Raw genomic sequence first — 21,201 nt, forward strand, 5'->3', positions numbered from 1 at the left:
GGAGGGATTTGTCACCTTTTTTAGGAACTGGTTGGATACGAGCAAATTTCCAAGCAGAAGAAAAACCACCTTTGGAATAAGAAAGTGAAAAAGGCGGCAAAGAACAGGAGTAAGTTCAGGAGCACAGATTTGAAGAACAAGTGGAGAAATACCATCAGGAGCTGGAGCTTTCTTAGCATCAAGATTCATCAAAATCCTTCTGACATCCTTTTGATGGAAGACCATAGGAGGCATTGAACATCATTAATACACGAGTTGGAAGAAAAATGGGTTGCTAGCAGGTCAGCTTTATCCTTGGCTGAAGTGACAACAGAACCATCTGGTTTTGATAGAGGTGAGAGCAGAGATGGGCAAAAGTTGCAGCCAATAGCTTTGGCAAGAGTCTAGAATGCTCATCTACCATTAGGGAAAGAAGTGAGTTTTCTACTCTTAGCCTGTTCAAAATCTAGTTTGGACTGATTAATAACTACTTTACAATTGTTGCGAGCTTTGATGTAGGCAGAAAATGAAACTGAAGAATTGGAAACAAGCCAATTATGATATGCAACTTTCTTCTCTTGAACACCCTTAGCACATTTATTGGAAAACCAAGGTTTAGATAAAGGACGAGATTTTAAAGTGGAGTGTGGAATAAAGGATTCCATTGCTACAAGAATAATTTCACTGACATGATCTGAGCAAACATTGACATCAGAAGTTTTGAAACAGTAATCTGACAAAGGAAAAGGAATCTCGCAGGTCATCCTATTTTGCATTCTTGTAATGCCAAACAACAGAAGGTTGGGAATAGCCATGAGATAAAGGCTCTATTGTAGAAGAGACAATCACCAAGTTGTGATCTTACGTGCCTAAAGGACCACTCACTTCGACCATCTACTTGGAAGGATTGTTTGTGAGAAAAAGATGAAGCATGTTGGCTGTATGGTTAGGGTATTCTGGTAGGTAAATTGCCAAAGCCTCAGCATCTCAACCAGCTGGGTCCGTATGACTAGAAAACGGAAGCCAAGTGGAGTTGTAAACGTTAAAATCACCAAGGCAATTACCACACTGTTAGGAAAGTTGGACTAGAGAAAGTCAAGTTGCAAAGAGAGGAAGTCAAAGAGCTTCAAGTGATTAGTGGAGTTGGGAGAACAATAGAGACAACAGATGAATTTGACAGAACGAGATAGAGAGAGATTTTAAGCCAGAGATCGAAAAGAGGAGATTCCAAATTACCAAGTCTTCGACAAGGAATATCGGAACAAACATGTGCAAAAGTACCACCTTTGAGGCAAAAGGAATCGTACAGCGAATAATTTGGGCAACTGAGGTGAGCAGTAGATGAATCAACCAATAACTGAGATTCTGTCAAAAAATTACATGTGGTCTGGCAGACTGCAAGTGGAAATGGACATCATTGAGATTAGAACAGAGACCATGTATATTTGTGAAATGAACTAGGAAGTGTTTGGGAGGTTTAGATCTTTTTGCAGATAAGCCTACTCTATTAGTTTGACAATTCATGATGTATTCAATAGTTAGAAAAAGTGGGGAGGCCATGCTGTATGAAGTAATGAAATTTTTGGATATGGCATATACATAGTAAGATATACCCAGATCCTTGACATAACGTGGCCTCGACAATGCTCCCCACATACACACTACTCGGACTCCCTCCAGTCACTATCTGGTAGAGTAGAGGTAGCAAGATTATACACTAGCTGATCTGGAAGCCTCCTAGAGAGTTACCAATAGGTTCAGTCTGGTGTACTAACTAGCAGTCAGCCTGCGAACACCATTTTAGAGCTGTATCCTTAGGAAGACTGGGTCTTGCCATGATGTCCATCATAACCTCAAAAGTCATCAGTCATACTACATGATGGAAGAGATGGGGAAGGGTTGACCAGAACTTAGCTCTGGAGACTAAACATGGGTTCCACCACTTCAAGTCTCCAATAAGCAAAGTGGTGGTAATGCACCAGTTGAGAGTCATCTACCGTCTAGTATTGCCTGATAACACACAGGAGCGGCATTCCTCCATGTGGTGTGGGCACCACACCTCAACCCCTGCTTACGTTGGTTCACACCTGAGTGGTCACTCAGTGGTGGTTATACCCAGGATTACTAACAGTCCCACCATCATGAAGGTGCAAGCAGAGGATCTGGCTGTGACAAACCGTCCAGACTTCACTGAAATTGGGTCCACTTACTTGAGTGTCATCCAAATATCAGTTCCATCGGCATTTTAGACTCCAGGGAGCAAGTACATCTTGTCTGGCATATCTGAGAGAATGTCTGTGACAACCTCAAGGACCTGCTAGACCAGGTAAATGAGCATACTGCTTAATCTAATTGCTGAGGTTGAAGGATGATTATGTGACCATTTGAAGCTATTTCTCCCATAATAACAATGTTGGCTCTCTCTTACCTCAGTTTTGGTGTCTGATAAATCATCTACATCAATCTCAGTCACTCTTGTAATCTGTATGAATTGATTCAGAACTACTATAATCACTTTCAACACTATTAGGAAGAACTTCTTGGTCATTATAATTGCAATGTATTCGTTCAAGGTAGTGCAATATTTCTCTTACACAAACACCTTCACCTAACATTATAATAGCAGATGAGCAAACACATTCCATTCAAAAATAGAGATTTGTCACAAGATGTTTGTTTGTTATTTGGTTTTTAGGAGCATTAGCAAGGCCATATTGCTCCGGGGATATGCAGTGGTCATTCCCTGACCTTTCCGCATCCTCCGTATTCGGTGGTCATGGGCTCGAACCCCAGTCTAATCAAGAAGCATGTGATATGCACTACTGCTCCTGCCCACCTTGCTACGGAGGCACCTTGTCACAAGAATTTCTGGCCACGTATCACTGGATCAATTATAAGCCAAAACAAAGATTTGAACAATATGGCAACACACTATAACAAACATTGAAGGCCAACTGGTACAGGTAAGCAGTAAACTACCATAGAAGTTTTGACCCATGGTAGTAGTTGAAGGTTAATAACATCAGTTTGCAGGAGATAATTCAATGCAGATGTCAAAATCCAACAGCTGGAATGCATTAGACATGCAATCAGTGGAACATACTGCTCCCTCAAATGAGCCACACCAAGATATTAAAGCTTAGTCTTAAGTCCAACTTACAAACAAATACCATTATCTACAGTTACACTTATGTTGCTAATATAATTTTAAATTGTACAGCATCACTTGAACAGGAAATTCCACTGTGCATTTAAAAATTTGATACCTCAACAAGACAGCTGTTTTGAAGTTTACTGGCCCTACATAATGCATCCCAATCTTGCAAATTTGTTTACATTTATTATCAAATGAAATCATCATTCACTATAAAGCCAAAAATCCCTCCTTCAGGGATTAGGCCTTTGTTATCAGATTAGATATAAGTAAATAAAAAGCAGGCTGACCTTGAATTCAGAATAAAATATTTTTGAAAAGCTGACCTCATCAAGGCCTACATTGAAAATACTGCCTATCAAATGGGTTTATAATTCATTCTAGCAAAAGAACTAAACTAAACTAAAATCCAAGCACTGTATATAAAAGTATTGCTAATTCTTATTTGAACTAACTGTTTTTTTTTTTTTTTTTTTTTTTTAACTGATGGGCAATAATTATGTCTTGAATTCAGAATAAAATATTTTTGAAAAGCTGACTGAATTTTTCAAAGATATTTGGGAATATGTGCTGGTAAATATTAGAAGATAATACCACTATTATCAGTTTAGTATTCGTTTTAGACAACTACTTTAAATCTTAACCGACTGTACATGGGTTACACCAACTTGTATTATTATAAGATTTTAACTTTACACTGGTGATGAGGACACTAATGGAGAGCTAAATGCCCTACTTAAATTTATATAGAGAAAACAGGGGGGAAAGTATCAAGGGCACAAGTATATATGTGATTTCTAAACGAAATATACATTTTTGTCACTTTGAACGTGTTCAACACATTCACAACAGAATGTGAATGAATCACAACACATTCATATGCCAAAAACTACTTGCTTTTCCTTTTGAAGTTCTAATTCCACAGCAAAATATTCATTATTACTAGTATGTCGTGTTTTTTTTTTTTTTTCTCTCTTCTTTTCTTTCTGTTATTTTAATATCAATTTGGAAATTTTCTTTGGAATGTTATCAACGTATTGTTTTTTAACCTACCAACAAAAAATATAATAGTGCATATTTTCTTTTGAACAGTTTTAATTGTAAGTTTTTGAAAATCAACACTTACATATGCATAACAACACAAACAATACAAAAATTTAAAAAAAATGAATAGATAACAATTATACCTGTACTTCGCTATTCATACATTTAATAAAAATTACGAAATAACATACTTTCGATAACCTTAAACATACATAAATGTCGCTATATTCTTCCTCAACAGCATCAGAGACACTTAGGTTTCACTAAACTACCAAGTTAAACACAGATTGCCAAACACAGAGAGCGCAACAAAGCAATGCTTACGCCATTACCTTGTTCTTGCTTTCGTTCGGATGTCTGATGGCTGCGTCATTCCGAAAAAAACAACGGAGACGTTAACTTATTTATTAGTTCCCACTGGTATTTCAAGAAATGAACACTAATAATCTTCTTCGTTTCGAGGAATGATGCCACACAACCCAACTTTGACGACACAATGCATTGTTTTAAAACATACCATACGTTTACACCATTCTTGTAATTGATTTGCAACTATCACAAAACTTCGAAAACAACGTTACGGTTTCATTTTAAAAGCAACCAGCCTATCATTACTCTCTGAATAACAACTGCTACCTGAATAATATAAAAAAATAACACAAAAACATCTGTGCTTCCATTCTTAATTTGTTTAAAAACTCAAAACAGCAAACACGCAGGCAATCCCACCTGCAGCAACATGTCGCCTGCACACCTTAGTCACTTCAGTGAATCACAAGTAACGTAAGCTAAGAAACAACAGAGACGAAAGTGAGTTCTAGGAAAATTACAGAATACAATCGAATTTTAAAAAAATATTTTATTTTATTTTATTATTATATATAAATTATATAAGGAGAGGATTCGAAATACGTTATTATTTTGTAAATGTGCTTTTTAAATATGAATTTTGTACTGAGGGTAAACAAGTGGACCAGCATCCAAGTGCTGGGTTCACATGAAAAAACTGAACAATCTAACTACAGTATTAGCTTTTATTCACAATATATATATATATATATATATATATATATATATATATCAGGGCCAAATCTCCGTGTATACTGTATGCTAATTGAGTGTGTTTTGTAGTAGAACGAAAAATCAGAATTTCCTGGGTTAAAACCATGCTACCCTCGCCTCAGACCTAATAACTCAGCAACGATGTGAGAAATTCCTCACGTCATCGAGGGGATCGAATTCTCCTCTTTTTCACCTGGTGTCTATATATATTAACCCCAGGTGCTCACATCTTGTGAATATGGGCTTGGCACACACAGGGTCCTCAGCTGCATATTATTATTATTACTGTTGCTCTTATATTATTTCTCCCTGATTGGGGGATTCCACTCCGTGAAGGGTACTGCTACCAAGTACACAGGGTGGTTGTAATGCCTGGTATTACTGTTGGTCTAGGACCTCGCTGACTACAGGTGTTCAGGATTACGACTTTCTGGAGTTCCTTGTAGGTGTTCTTTGGGAGACCTATTGCTGCTAGGGTGTTTGGGGTGTTTGGCACGATGACCAGGATAATCGTTACTTCTTGCATATGCCACATGTCCTTGACATCATGTCTCAGGTTCGTGTACTTGCTATTTTTTTTCTCATGGGCTGGATATTGCTAGTGTTAGGCACTGCTATGGCAATAACGTAGATAGCCTTTTCTATCGTCTCCCAGGGCTTATAATTGGGGGCTGCAGAGAGCACATCGTACCCGGGCCTGGGAGTCCAAATGGGGTAGCCAGGGAGCCAAAGTATTAACTGTAACTTACATTACACGTTATTGCAATAGTCCATAGCTTATTTACAGAACTTTTGTGGGCTAATGATGTTAACTATGATAGCCAGCCTATACAAATTATTAGGCATCACATATTGTACGTTCTGGTAAACCAATGATGTAATGCTGCAAATACTTAAGTAAGTAGGCAATTTGTGCATGAATCATGAAAACGTCAAGTGTATATTAATATACAATATTAAAAATCAGAATGGCTTTTATATTTGGCGGTGGATGTTGACAGTGCTTGAACTTAGCAATAGTAGCATGTTCTCTTAAATGAACGTGTAGATCACGTTAATTATAGCAGTAATACTAATCTACTACCACAGGTAGTAGGTTACAAAGGATGGCAGGGTTGTTAATGACAGTAATGACAGTGTGCTACTGCAACAGAATCTAGAAAATTTGGGAAGATAGGCTAAGAAGTGGAAACTGAAGTTTAACCTTGACAAATGCAAAGTACTGCATATGGGTAGAAGTAACCCCAGAGAAACGTACCAACTGTGTGGTACTACTCAGTTGGTACGAAAATTTAAAAGACCTGGGAGTAATTGTGCAGTCAGATATGAAGTTTTCTGAGCAATGCAGACTGGCTGCCAGGGCAAGTCATGGGGTTTTGTCAATGATATATAGGAATTTTGCTAGCAAGGAGAAAGAGGTGATTGTCCCTCTGTATAAGGCAATGGTCAGGCTAAGCCTTGAGTACTGCGTACAGGTCAGGAGGCCTCATTTTAGAAAGGATGTAGATTTACTTCAGCGTGTACAGAGAAGGGCAACAAGATTGGTGAGGGGAATGAAGGGATCCTCTTACCAAGAGAGGCTTAAGTTCTGCAAATTGCAGTGGCTGGAGACTAGGCACCTGCGCGGTGATCTGATTGAGGTGTATAAGGCCTTGAATGGGTTGAGCACGCTGAATTCTGATGGGATCCTTCCACTTGTTCAGATTACGAACCTAAGGGCGCACAAATTGAAATTAAGAAAAGACAGATATAGAATAGATGTGTGGAAATTTGCCTTTAGCCAGCGGGTGGTTAATTGCTGGAACAAACTTCCATCTGTCGTTGTGGAAGTTGATAGGTTAAATAAATTTAAGGAGGAACTGGACAGGCATTTGGAGGGAATGGTGTGATTTTTTTTTTTTTTTTTTGGCTGATGCTGCATAAGCTCATACACTTGCTTTCTTGAATCACATGCCACTACTACTACTACTACTACTACTACTTCTACTACTTAATTTTTAGTATATAATATTTTTTTGTATTATTGTCTTTTTTTTTTTTTTCCTTTTTTCAGATATAAAAGTAAAAATTACAAATCATCTCTCCAAAATGTATTCTCACAAATCAGGACCCAAGAAAAGAAAAGACAAAAAGAACAAGAGGAAAATGAAAAAAGGAGTCAAAGAAGCGCTCTTTCAATTTGGATTAAGTGCAGCTTCAAAAAAATGTTCATTGAACTCACCTACAGAATTGGAACAAGAAGAAACTGTTGGAAACCTCATTCCCAAACAAAAAGCAGCTGATTTGCGTAATCATGCACAGGATTTTGATGAAGGGGCAGAAGCAGAAAATGAAAAATAAAAAAAACAAAAAGAAACAGACATATAGGTGCATGTGGATGTGAATTTCGAAAACGAGAGGAGTAATCATAATTTAGGACTTACATTGGATGTATCACAACTGAGTTTCCATCTCAAAAGGAAATCAAAAAGTATATTACGAATGGTCATATCCCTCTGCTTAAAACATTTCGAAAAGATACCTGAACTGAAGTTTTAGCATTAGCATTATTAGAGACATATGATGCAAGAAAGCAAGCATATGCAGCATCAACCATAAAAAAAAAAAAACTTCCATTTCACCACTCCGTACGTTCGAAATAACTGTCCAGATGAGCCTTAAATTTATTTAGGCTATCAACTTCCACAACAAGTGATGGAAGTCTGTTCCACCAACCAACTTCCCACTGGTTAAAGGCAAATTTCCTCTCATCTATTCTACATCTGTCTTTCCTCAATTTGAATTTATGCCCTCTCAGGTGATTATTCTGAAGAAGAGAAAGAGTTCCATCAGCATAGGCTCAAACCATTCAAGATTTTATACATCTCTATCAGATCAACTTGCCGGTGTCTAGTCTCCAAACACTGTAATTTGCAAAACTGAAGCATTTCTTCGCAAGAGCGACCCATTGTTCCATTCACTAATCTTGCTGCCCTTCACTGTACTCGTTCTAGCAGCTCTAGATCCTTCTTGAAATGAGGCCTCCAGACCTGTATAAAGGACTCAAGGTGTGGCCTAACCATTGCCTTACACAAGGGAACAATCACCTCCTTATCCCTGCTAGAAAAATTCCTGTACATCATTGCCAAGACACAATGAGCTACTCTTGCAGCCCGTCTGCACTGCTCAGAGAACTTTATATCTGCCTGCACGATTATCCCCAGGTCCTTTTCATTCTCTACAACTGTCAGTGTAGTACCACAGAGTTGCTCTGAGGTTGCTGTTTCCCATAGGTAGTATTTTACATATGTCAATGTTAAACTTCATTTGCCACCTCCCAGACCATCTGCTGAACATTTGCAGATCCTGTTGCAGCAGCATAGCGTCAGTAGTGTTCTTAACAACACAGTCAACCTTTGTATCGTTTGCAAACCAGGACATTAAACTTGATATACCATTATCAATATTATTTATACATATAGAAAACAATAATGGACCCAACACTGAACCCTGAGGGACTCCACTAATAACATTAGTCCACGATGAGCAGTTTCCATTGATTACCACTCTGTGTCTTCTCCCCCTCAACCACCCCTTTATCCATAGCATTTGCCTCCAATGCCACACTGCTCCAATTTGTGCAGCAGTCTTCCATGTGCAACAGTATCAAAAGCCTTTCTAACATCCAAATATATAATATCAAAGTTATTCCCTGCATCCAGTTCTTGTGTGACTGCATCATAGTATCCAATCAAATTGGTCAAGCAAGCCTTCCCCTTAATGAAGCCACGCTCTATCCGAGCTATAACAGAAATCTTGTCTAGATGATCCTGCAGTGCTTCTTTAACCAGTTCCTCCATTAATTTTCCCGGATCAGAAGTAAACTCACAGGTCTATAATTACTTGTGTCAGCCTTTGATCCTCCTTTTTATAACCGGATAGATCTCCTTTAATATAACTGGATAGACCTGCCTCCTTTAATATAACTAAATAGATTACATCCACCCCAGGAGCCTTTCTTGTGTTTATCTTCAAAAATTTCTCCTCCACTTTATTCTCAGTTATTACAAGATTTTCTGTATTTATTAATGATATTGATGGTATATCAAGCTTAATGTCCAAGTTTGCAGACGATACGAATTTTGGCAGGGTTGTCAAGGACACTACTGACACTATGCTGTTGCAACATGATCTGGAAAGGTTGAGCAGATGGGCTGAGAGGTGGCAAATGAAGTTTAACATTGACAAATGTAAAGTACTATGTATGGGAAACAGCAACTCCCTGAGCAACGTATCAACTCCACTGACAGTGGCAGAAAATGAAAGGGACCTGGGGGGGGGGGGGTTTGTGTAGGTAGATATGAAGTTTTCTGAGCAGTGCAGACGGGTTGCAAGCGTAGCTCATTGTGTATTGTCAATGATATATAGGAGTTTTTTAGCAGGGATAAGGAGGTGATTATTCCCTTGTATAAGGCAATGGTCACGCCTCACCTAGAGTACTGTATACAGATCTGGAGGCCTCATTTCAAGAAGGATGTAGAGCTGTTGGGACGAGTACAGAGAAGGGCAACAAGATTAGTGAATGGAAAAAAGGAGTGCTCTTACGAAGAAAGGCTTAAGTTTAGCAAATTACTGTGTCTGGAGACTAGGCACCAGCGGGGTGATCTGATAGAGATGTATAAAGCCTTGAATGGTTTAAGCATGCTCAATGCTGGTGTGATCCTTCCTCTTGCTCAGAATAATCACCTGAGAGGGCATAAATTTAAATTGAGGAAAGACAGATGTAGGATAGACGTGCGGAAATTTGCCTTTAGCCAGCGGGTGATTGGTTGGTGGAACAGACTTCCATCCCTTGGCGTGGAAGTTGGTAGCCTAAATAAGTTTAAGGCTCAGCTGGACAGTTATTTCGAACGAACAGAGGGGTAAAATGGAAGTAGTTTTTTTTTTTTTTTTAGCTGATGCTGCATAAGCTTGCCTTCTTGCATCAAATGCCTCTACTAATGCTGATGCTAATGATAATGCATTGCATTACATACTGAGGGTCAAACAGGTATTCCCAGCAAGGATGAGATGGAATACTTTTAATTTTTGCAGCATAGTTACATAGTAAGGATTTTCGTCTGAGGTGAAATAGGGGTTTATTTGCTTCAATATGGAGGCTGTGATTGGAGATGGTCTGGAGGCTCCCGTGGCTGTCCTTATGGCACTAGGGTGAACAGTATTCAGACGTAACAAGGAGCTGTTTTTTGGGGAGTCATAGACAGGTGATCCCTAATCTAATCGGGACCGGATTAAAATTTTATAAAGATGTGAGAGGGAGTGTCTTTCAGCAGCCCAGAAGTTAGAAGAGACAACTGGTAAGGTGTTTATTTTCTTTAGACGGGCCGTTCTAAGGTAGGCTATTTGATTGATAAAATTAAGTTTATTGTCTAGATAAAAATCCAATAAAGGAAAATTATTGGTAAGAGGAATCATGTTGTTTTTTAAATATCTTTCAGGACGTGGATGTAATTTTCGTATTTTGTAGAAATGAATTGCAGTCTCATTTATTTTCTGCTAAGGAATAGCCATTCCGTTGTGCCCACGATTCTATACTGGCTATTGTTAGCTGAAATTGCCTTTGAATGATATTCATAGTTGGTGACTGACAAATGATGACGAGGTCATCAGCAACATGTATGATTTTACTGTTTTTGGTATATCTCATATCATATTTGAAATTCTTATTGTGAATAGTGTTGCGCTCAGGATGGAACCCTAGGAACATCCTCGTCTTGTTCAAACGATTTGCTTACACTGTTCCTATATCTGACCCGAAACTTACTCTGGTGTAGAAAGTTTTGTATAGATTGGGAGAAACTGCCCCCTCAGACAAAAGGAATGAAGATCCTTGAAGTTACCGTATTCCCAAATGGCATCAGAGACTTTCTCAATATCGAAATTGTGTAAAAATGTCTTCATTTTTACTTTTCGTTTGCCTTTGAGGGCTGTTATTTCGCCAAGTCACCTTATACTTTTCGTCACTACTATAGTTGTAGTGTGATATTCACTCCGTGTAGAAGGCTGTTTCTTTTTTTTTTTTTTTATTTCGCGTACGCCCTTTGGCCCAGCGCTAGGGAAAAACAGCAGTTGAAACACTATTCCATCTTTATGAGTCGGGCTGATTCACAGCAAGAGATCGTTACTCGATCGTATCGGACGAATACCGTGGATATAATATTTATAAAACGTTAAGAAAGTATATGACTTTCGTCGGAGAAAAGAGAGTAATGTCAATTAAGAAGCATACTTAAGGGTGAAATCTGAACCTTATAACTACGGGGTGATGTTGTCAGAAAATTCCTTGTGTAGGAACGAACGGACTTTAGGTATAGTTACTACCGGTGGGCAGTCTGAAAATTCCAACCCATGCAGATGTGCAGTTCCTCTTTCTCCTCATAAATTCCATTTTTACTGTGTCATGTCTCCAAAATAACAGTCCTTGAGATTTTCATTTCCCTACGAAATTAGCCTTTTGACCAATAGAAGCATTGCAAACTCTAAAAGGGGGGACATATATAAATGCAGATCAGAGACAAAGAGAAAGGGGTGAGGACGGACAGAACGAAAAGATCGGAGAAGAGAGGTCGAACGTACGGGAAACGAAGAGACACACAGGAGGCGAACAGAGGAGACAGAGAGAGAAAGAACAAAAAGATCAGGAAGACCCAGAGAGACACGGAGAAACTCAGAAGGAGACGAAGAGAGTCTTGTCTTGTTTTGTTCGAAGCACTTCTCTTTTCCTGAGGCTATCTCATCAAAAACGTCTTGAGAATCTTTTGCTGCTGGCTCCTGTTCCTAGACGTGCACTCCTGAAAATTGCAATGTTTATTCTGCTAAGTTTCACCAAGTATTTACGACCCGATAGTTTAATAGAATAAAAGTTAATACCTAACTCTTTATTTAATAGAGTCTACTGAGAAACAACCCTCCACATAGGAACATTCACTATGATAGCATCAATCTCACAACACTTAGAAATTAGAGTTTAAGATTAGCAAGATCCATTTGTATTAATGGAATACCATAGGTTATGACTGTTAAACCTGTATAGTACATTTACACATACACCCAGATACTCAAACTAGAGGATGATTGTTGGCTTCAGAGAGTACCTGCAGCAGTGCCAACTGACACCTGAAGAACACAGACAAGTTTGTAAACATATAGCTTTAGCCTTATAGTATATCGTTTTATCCTTTTTGATAAGAGATAGAGCTAGTTGTTTAGGGCTCTTATATAATCTCTTATATAATATAATAGAGCTCTTATATAATCATATAAAATTATATAACCATATTATTTACACCTGTTTTGTATGCTAGAGTTAATAAACCATGTTTTGTTTAATCATCCTTGCCTCTTAGCCATTCACTTGCTACACGTTACCCACAGGATGAGTTCTATAGTAAAAGAATTATAGTTCTGTGGCATTCTGAGGTCTAACTTATAGGAGGATTTCAGAGTGAATAAACACAACGCCGATTTTGTTGTTGCGAATCTATTCTCCACGTTTCAGAATAGATCTTGAGAACACGAGATTGTTGTCATAATATATAAACCATTAGTCGATCATAGAAAACACAGGCGTTTCTGGAACATCAATATTAATGAATAAACTTGCCTGGATTGGGCAACTTTATTCATTAATATTGATGTTCGGAAACGTTATTGTACACTTGCATTTTGAATAATATTAAGACTTGATTGTCTTAATCTCCATTTGAAGAATGATGCCCGGATGAACCCCTTTGGAACAATTGACAGATGTTTCCTTATGAAAGCATTGAGGATGTTTGCTTCTGCTTTAATCATCACATCTAAGGTTGAGTGGTATTTCCGAAATCCGTACTGGTTTCGGTTTAGCAGATTGTTTGTTCCCAGAAGCCACGTTAGCTGCCAGTGGACCATTTTTCAAAGACTTTGCCTAAACAACTAGTCAGCAATATTGGCAGTAATTCAGTAATATAGTAGCGGTAATTCAACTGAAGGATTCTTTCCATTATATGGTTTTTTTGTGTTATTTTCGGTTCTGACAGTTTTTTAGTTGTAGCTTGCTTGTATCGATCTATTTTTGTTTTCTCCTTCGGAAAGATGGCGGTGGTCACGTCAAACTCATCGGTTGCATCTAATTCTAAAATGCCATTTTCTGAATCAAGGTGTACGTCGATGTCCTTTGCGGTGGTAGGTGATAATTGTGGTTTCATGGTTTCTGTCACTTTTGTTTTATTGTTGAGGAAACATCCATTGGAATGGTAATTGGGGTATTACTGGAATGCTCACCTGTTTTTTGGGTAGGACACTGTTTTGAAATTGAAAGCAACGAGCGTGCCCATATCACAATTGATATATTCGGAGGAACCTATATTTCAGTTTGGATCCCTACAGATTGTAAAAGTTTAGCTTCTGCGGCATACGTGAGCTTTGTCCTTGTTTTGATTCTCTGTCTTCTCGCCTCTGAGTATGTCATTTTGTTCTCTACTTTATATTGTTGAATTTTTTTTCCTAGCTTCCATAATTCGCATGTTTTTTAGAAAGCTAGGTGGTTTCCCTTACAATTTAGACCATGCAGAGTGGTAGTGGCACAATCAGATTGGTTATGGTCTTGTGACCGCAGTTAGGACATATTGCCTCAGGTCGACATGCAGTCAGGGAGTGTCCGTATTTTTGGCATTTGTAGCACCTGATGGGATTTGGAATGTATGGATGGACTCAGCAATACAGTTAGCCTACTTTCACAGATGTTGGTAAGTTAGGAGTGCTAAAAGTAAGAATTATGCTCCTTGTTGGAAGGAGAGTACGATCTTGTCGGGTCATGATTATCCTTGCTTGGATGACTTTCTGATCGTGTAATTCTTGGACAATTTCCTCCTCTGATAGAAATAATAAGGCCAATTCTGTTATTACTCCTTTAGAGGAGTTTAAGGTGGCATGGAGAGTAACTTTTATTTGGTGTCCTCCAAAGGTTGTTAGCTTTAATAGCTTCACAGAATGTTGAGGTTGAGTATTCTCTATTAGAAGTCGCCTTACTGATTTAGATGAACCAGCAGCAGACGCAATGCATTTCTGCACTACGATAAGTGATAATTTGCTTAGAGGCTGATCTGATAGAGATTGCAAGATAAGAAAGCTGGTATCTCCTCTTTAGGTGTTGTTTTCAATCTCTAGGGTTGACAATAGTCATTTTCGTTGTCATTTGCTAGTCTTGAGCTCGATGGCTCTAAAGTTGGAAATGAACTGTTTTCCAGCTTTTCTTCTTTCAGCCCTGGGAGAGCTGATTTTTCTCCCAGTTTACTTGCCCCGCCATGAGGAAGGCAGGAGCAGTGCGGCCAGAGGGATCAAGTGGTATAAAAGTGTTAGTCTAAAGGAAAAAGAAAGAAAGGTGGTTTTCGTTTCTTTCACAATTCGTTTTTACAATTTGAAAGACTAAGTTTGTTATTGAATACGAGAACGTAAAAAAACTTTTCAAACTGAAGAAGAACTGTGGCTTTCAATGAATGGGAATCGGCAGATCATTATAATGCTTGGCACCCTGGCCTACTTCAGAAAGTGCGTGTTTTGTGTTTTGGTAGTCAAAGTTATAGCAGGATTAACTTGTCTGTCCGCTTCAATGCTGTTAACTAGTTTGTTAAGCTGTTAAGCAGATATTTCCACAAGAAAATTTGATTTCTTGTGGAAATATCTCCACATGTCTGAAAGTGATTTGGAGAGAAAAGCTTTGTTTATCAGAGCAATATCGTGCTGACCTTAACGGTGATGATTTCGGAAAAGAAACGCAACACTTACCCTCAGTACATAAGGCATATTTTTAAATGCACAGTTAAGCTTGTTAACTGAATACAGACTTGTGTGAAAATGCTATCATTTTTATCACTTTCGCCCGCTTTTAAGAAGCATTTATTCCTCAAAGTGCCCTATACTTTTTCCGCGGCCTGTATAACTAAAGTAGCGTCAATCCATAGGAATTAGTTGCGTTTCACGTTCGTTTTCCCACGCTCCAGGGGATGCGGTCGGAAACCTTATACCTCCGTTGGGTGTCCAGTCAATTAGTGACGTCAGGTCCCTCTCCCGATAGGAGGCAGGCAGACAGACAGTGAACACATAATAGTCCCAAGAACGATGAGGCGAGAACGCGACTTTTGTCGGAGAAAGGTGATTAAGCAGAACAAGAGACATGATATCTTACGCAATCGAATCCGATAAACATTGACTGTCATTTCAAAAAGGATTCCTTCAATACTGACCTGTGAGGAGACAGGAACGATCGGGCGGTGAGTGTGTCAGTCTAGTGATTTTGTGCTCTTACATTTCCTTTAATTTCAAGTGCAATTATGCAACCAAGTGTAGATTATTTCGGATATCCTGAAAGCTAAAGATGTCATCTATACAAAAGTTCCAACTATCGGCCCCGAATTTTTGAGGTAAACTTACTTTTGATAATTTTAGATAGACATAATTATATGCTTTAGCAGTAGTGACCGGATGCACGTGTATCATAGCACTTAGAGCGAATGCCACCCTGCTGCATGTACTCGCAATTAGGCTAATCCCTGCCTCGAGCAACAAGGCTCCAAACCTCTGCCTTTTGTTTCTCAGGAAATAGAAAGTAGCTAATAGTGCACCGTGTTTGTTGTTTACTTGTTTGAACTTAAGAAGGGCAAGCTATACAATAAGGTAATTTATCTACAGAGCTTACAAATTTACCCTACTTGATCATTTATTTTCAATGTATGTAAATATATTTTTCTAAAACATTGAAGTCAGCCTCCAAAAAATCGCCAACTTAGTTCAGCCCCTATTTGACCACTTACTTGTGGTTTTTTGGCAATTACAACGAGCTCTGCTTCAACTTACTACGAGTAGAAAATCGTTTATCCGTATTCCTCTCGTTAATCCAGATACCCACTAAAACAACATGAGCGACGCTGAAGTTGAACTGATAGTTAAGGGATAGACGGATTACCCAATCCGCTCAAGGAATGAGGCCCCGGCAACTGGGGAAGGTATGAATAAACCTACAAAGACCAAGGCCAAGAAGAAAGAGAAGGGTAGAAGAAGGTCTGCTACAGACGTCCCAACAACGAAGGAAGTCTCTGAAGAGGCTGCCACTGAATCATTCAGCGAATCTGACCATGAAGAACAAAAGAGTCAGGAAACTGAGCATGAAGGAAAAAAGAGTCAGGAACCCCCGTTGACTGGGACTCCAGTGGAACAGATTATTGCCGTTAGAGGAACCCTAGAAAAATACATGGCTAGGCAATCAAGTAGAATTACTGCTGCCATTAGAACTGACGTGATAGAGATCTTCAGTAAAATGGAGACAGTGGTCCAAAAATTGCACTTCGACCACGAGAGGCTGAAAGCAAAAATCGAAGTTCTCACACAGGAGGGGGAAAAACAAATGCAACAACGCCCCCACTCCTTTTCAGAGGCGTTGAGGAATGCAGCTCAATATGTGCCTAACCAACCAGGAAAAGTACAAAACCGAAAGGCGGTAAGAAAGCCTGAATCACATGTTATTTTGGTTAAACCAGTGGAAGACGCACATTTAGATACCAGTGAAGCGGTCAAGGAAGCACTCACAAAAAACTTCAAGGAGCAGATGAAAACTGTAAAAATAAAGAGTATTAGAAAGACCAGGCATCCAGGAGTCTTAATAGAAACAGACACCAGGGAGGAGGCACAAACCCTCCTGAATAATGCCGACATGACAAATTTCGGGCTTAGGGCAGAAGCCCCAAAGAAAAAAGGGCCTTCAGTTGTGATCTTTGATGTGGACGAGAGCTTAACACCAGAGGAGCTCAAAGCCAAGATCTTTAATAAAAATCTAAGTATATACCTGCAAGATGAGGCTAGCGTGGATGATATTATTCCGAAATACAAAACGAAGACCAAGTCACCTACAAACGTAAACTGGGTAATCGAACTATCAACCAGAGCATGGCAAATTCTGGGAGCTCAAAACAGAATATTCATTGGATGGGGCAGCCATAGATTCAAAGAATATATTCCTGCCCGCAGATGTTACAGGTGTCTCCGCTTTGGCCATACCTCACATACTTGCAATCAGCGTGAATCCACATGTGGCCACTGTGCCAAAAAGGGACATGGCTATAAGGATTGTCCTGTCAGAGATCAGCCGCCAAGCTGCGCAAATTGCAAGGCTGCAAAGGCTCCACACCAACATTCCATCCGAGATACCAACTGCCCTGTCTATCTAAAAGTAAAGAGTCTTTACCAAATGCGAATAAATTATGGATAAAATTCTTTCTCCCAATTACCAACTAGAGATAAGAATTGTACAATTAAATGCACAGAGAGCAAGAGTTGTTGCAGACCAGCTGAAGATAAAGGCTGAGGAAAAACAAATAGATCTAATCCTGCTCCAGGAGCCCTATGTTCGCTCTGGGGTGGTTATGGGCTACCCCTCATCATATAAAATTATCCACTGTACAAATGACCAACCATGGGCTGCGATTGTCATCAGAAACCCTGATATCACAGCAACCAAGATCACACCACTATGCACTTCTATCAGTGCCTGTGCCCAAATCATGACATCTCTTGGATCACTGTTCATCCTCTCTCTACAGCCATCCAGGTGAAGACATCACTGCTGCTATCTCTCTGATTGAAATGGCACTCCAGCTCCTCCCGGGTGGGCATCTACTGATAGGCATGGACTCAAACTGTCGCTCGCCACTCTGGCACAGTCAGGCACCAGATAGGAATGCCCTAGGAAATGGCTCAAGACTGGAGGACCTTATCCTCACATCAGGCTTACAAATCTTAAACCGCCCAGGACATCTACCCACTTACAGTGGCCCACTCTGGGAGAGCGAAATTGATATCACAATGGCTACGCCTGACTTAGCCAACAAACTTTCCGGCTGGACGGTCCAGGAGTCCTGGACCACTTCAGACCACAGAGCGATCACATTCTCCCTTGTTCGCTCGGTGGAACGCGTCGCATCGATTCCAAAGGACATTGTGCGTTATAACACCAAAAAAGCGGATTGGCAACGCTTCTTTGTGGAACTGTCCAGAAGGCTACCGGATGATGTTCCTCTACCGGCTTCACTCTCGCCAGATCACTGTGTACGCAATATTACTGCCATCATCAAAAGTGCCTGTGATCTGTCCATTCCGCGTAGGAGGCCATACCGCTATGCTGTCCCCTGGTGGAATACAGACCTTCGGGACTTAAGAAAGAGGGCACAACAAGCCAGGAAAACTTACCAACGTGCACGTGCCCATCTTCCCCCACATGAGGTTGAAGCTGCCCGGGAGGCATATCGGGTAGTTAGAAACATGTACACCAAGGAAATTCGTAAGTGTAAGAAGGAATCATGGCACACCCTGGTCTCTACTATTGGCAATGAAGACCCATGGGGCATCGTGTTCCGCATCGTCACCAATAGGCTGCCTAGAGGTGAGGTTCTTAGTACAACTCTCAAACCGGATGGCTCTTCAACCTTTACCTGGTCTGACTCAATAAACAATGTTCTTGATTCCATTTACCCTACTGAATTTACAGCGATGTCACTGGAGCAACAGCAGTTCATCGACAGTAATCAAGCTTATCAGCCAGTGGCTACGGAACCGCCCTTCACTATGTTAGAGATGAATATGGTTCTGGCTAAAATGAAAGATGGCAAAACGCCAGGTGCTGACTTACTCGAAGTCGACGTAGTTAAGAAATTCGCTGAAGTCTATCCCACCGCACTCTTGAGCCTCCTCAACAGGTGCCTTGCTGAAGGAACTTTCCCTGTACCCTGGAAGACTGCTACTCTCAAGCTGATCCTGAAAAATCCAGATAAACCGCCCCAACTTCCTGCTTCCTACCGACCAATTGCACTGCTCTCCGTTTTGGCCAAGCTTCTAGAACGACTTCTGCTGTATCGCCTTTCCATCTGCTATACCGATAAGCAACTCACCTCACCATATCAGTTTGGATTCAAGACAGGCTCCAGCACTGAAGACGCTATACACAACTTGATTACCCAGGCCACACATACAACTTCAAAGTATACTCTAGCCATCATGGTGGACTTTGCTGGTGCCTTCGATCGACTGTGGTGGCCCAGTGTCCTTCGGAGGCTTCGGCAGGCAAACACGTCCAAAAACCTATACAATAGTCTAAAATCCTATCTCAGCAATAGAAAATTACAAGTTGTAAACAAATACCAGACTATGACAAGATGCGTTCACCGGGGTTGCCCCCAGGGCTCTGTGCTTGGGCCATTCCTCTGGTCCATTGTTCTGGACGAGTTCCTGGGGTTTGACCTGGATGGAGCCAGACCCTTAGCCTTCGCTGATGATCTTGTTCTGGTGGTGCAAGGTGACACAAGAGCGGCACTGGAAGCAAAAGCAAATACAGCTCTAGAAAAGCTCCAAAACTGGGCAGCACTCCACAACCTCTCAATTTCTGGTGAGAAAACAAAATCGATTCTCCTCAAAGGAAAGCTACAAATACGCAGGCCTCCAACAATGAAGTTAAATAACATCCCTATACGTCTCTACACAGAAGTCAAATACCTGGGAATCTACATTGACACCGGTCTTACCTTTCACTCTCATCTGAAGTACTTATCCACAAAAATCCGAAAGTATACGGCTATGATAAGAAGAGTCAGCAGAGCGGACTGGGGTTTGAAGCATAAAGCTTTGTTTCTCATCTATAAAGCGGCGTTTCTCCCAATTGTGTGTTATGGAGCCTCAGTTTGGTGTACAAAGGCTATCCTGGAAAAGAACAAGCGTAAACTTGACTCAATACAAAGATTCATGATGTTATCTATCTGCAGGGCATGTCGCACTGTCAGCACCCCTGCCCTACAGGTTATTACTGGATGCTTGCCACTCTATCTTGAGGTGATTAAAAGGGGACTTTACCATCGATTAAAGAAGGGAATTCCGACACAGTTGTTAAATCTTCAACTGCAGCTTACCAATGACCTGAAACAAGAAAGAAAACGTATCTTCACACACCTTCAAGGAATTTGGCAGCATTCATGGGAAACCACGCCCAAAGGAGAAATTACCAGAAGATTTCTCCCATCCATTGACATGACTTTCCCAAAGTCTCCTTCCTGGTTTTCACCTGGTCTGCAAGTTACATTCCTGATCACAGGACATGGGCCCTTTCAACAAAAATTGACAGCAATGGGAATTGAAAGCAATCCATTCTGCCACTGTGGCGAAGAGGAGTCATGGGGGCATGTCATGTATGAGTGCCCTGCTTACGATGATTGTAGGCTCAAATTTTTTACTGAAATCCAGGAGAACCCTCGTAACCATGAAACATACCTGCTTCAGAATGAAACAACATACAAAGCCTTAACGAGTTATGCACAAGCTGTCTTTACCATCAGACGGGCAAAGTTTGCTGAACTTAGAGCTGCTCAGAGCAACGACCTTCAAGTGCAAACACAAACTGGGGTCGGATAGCATTTTCCCAACTGATAAAAGAGTAAGACTGAAGATTAAAATACTATGCTGGCATCATCATGGTTGGCACTCCTTGAAAAGCTGACTCCCAGAGAGTGCTTGGCCTTTGGCACTCGCACAGTGGCGCCTGCCCCTGTGACTTTTGATCCCTCTACCCATCCCCTATTTCTCCTTACTCGGGTGGACTGCCTTCTCTATCTGTCCACTTTAGCTTGTTCCTCACATTCAGACCCCCCTTCCTCTTGTTCCCCAGGCCTTCTCTTCTCTTCTCTTTCTCTCTTTTTTTTTTTTTTTTTTTTTTTTAACTTGGTCTTCGTCCAGGACGCTCAGGCGACCCTGGCGGAGACCAGCCAGAGAATAATGGGCAGCCTGGCTACCTCCTAGCGGTGTGTGCGGGCAACGTGAGGTCCCACCAGGGGCCCTGCGGCCAAATGCCAGGACACCCAACAGAACCTAACGCAATATGTCATATACAACAGACAACACTTTTCTGGCAT

General features: G+C 40.5%; 1 protein-coding gene across 4 annotated transcripts in view; it reads right to left on the reverse strand.

The window, feature by feature from the left end:
- Nucleotides 1-4,904, reverse strand: part of LOC150077290 (uncharacterized) — a 427,304-nt gene extending 422,400 nt beyond the window's left edge. For all 4 annotated transcript variants that reach the window (XM_090386488.1, XM_090386489.1, XM_090386485.1 and 1 more), the window contains exon 1: nucleotides 4,510-4,904. The gene's annotated coding sequence lies outside the window, so the exon portion shown is untranslated. The remainder of the gene's footprint in view (nucleotides 1-4,509) is intronic.
- Between the last annotated feature and the right edge of the window lie 16,297 nt (nucleotides 4,905-21,201).

This window comes from Mastigoproctus giganteus, chromosome 12, assembly GCF_048544385.1.
Source record: "Mastigoproctus giganteus isolate SK-2022 chromosome 12, ASM4854438v1, whole genome shotgun sequence".
Classification (NCBI taxonomy): domain Eukaryota; kingdom Metazoa; phylum Arthropoda; class Arachnida; order Uropygi; family Thelyphonidae; genus Mastigoproctus; species Mastigoproctus giganteus.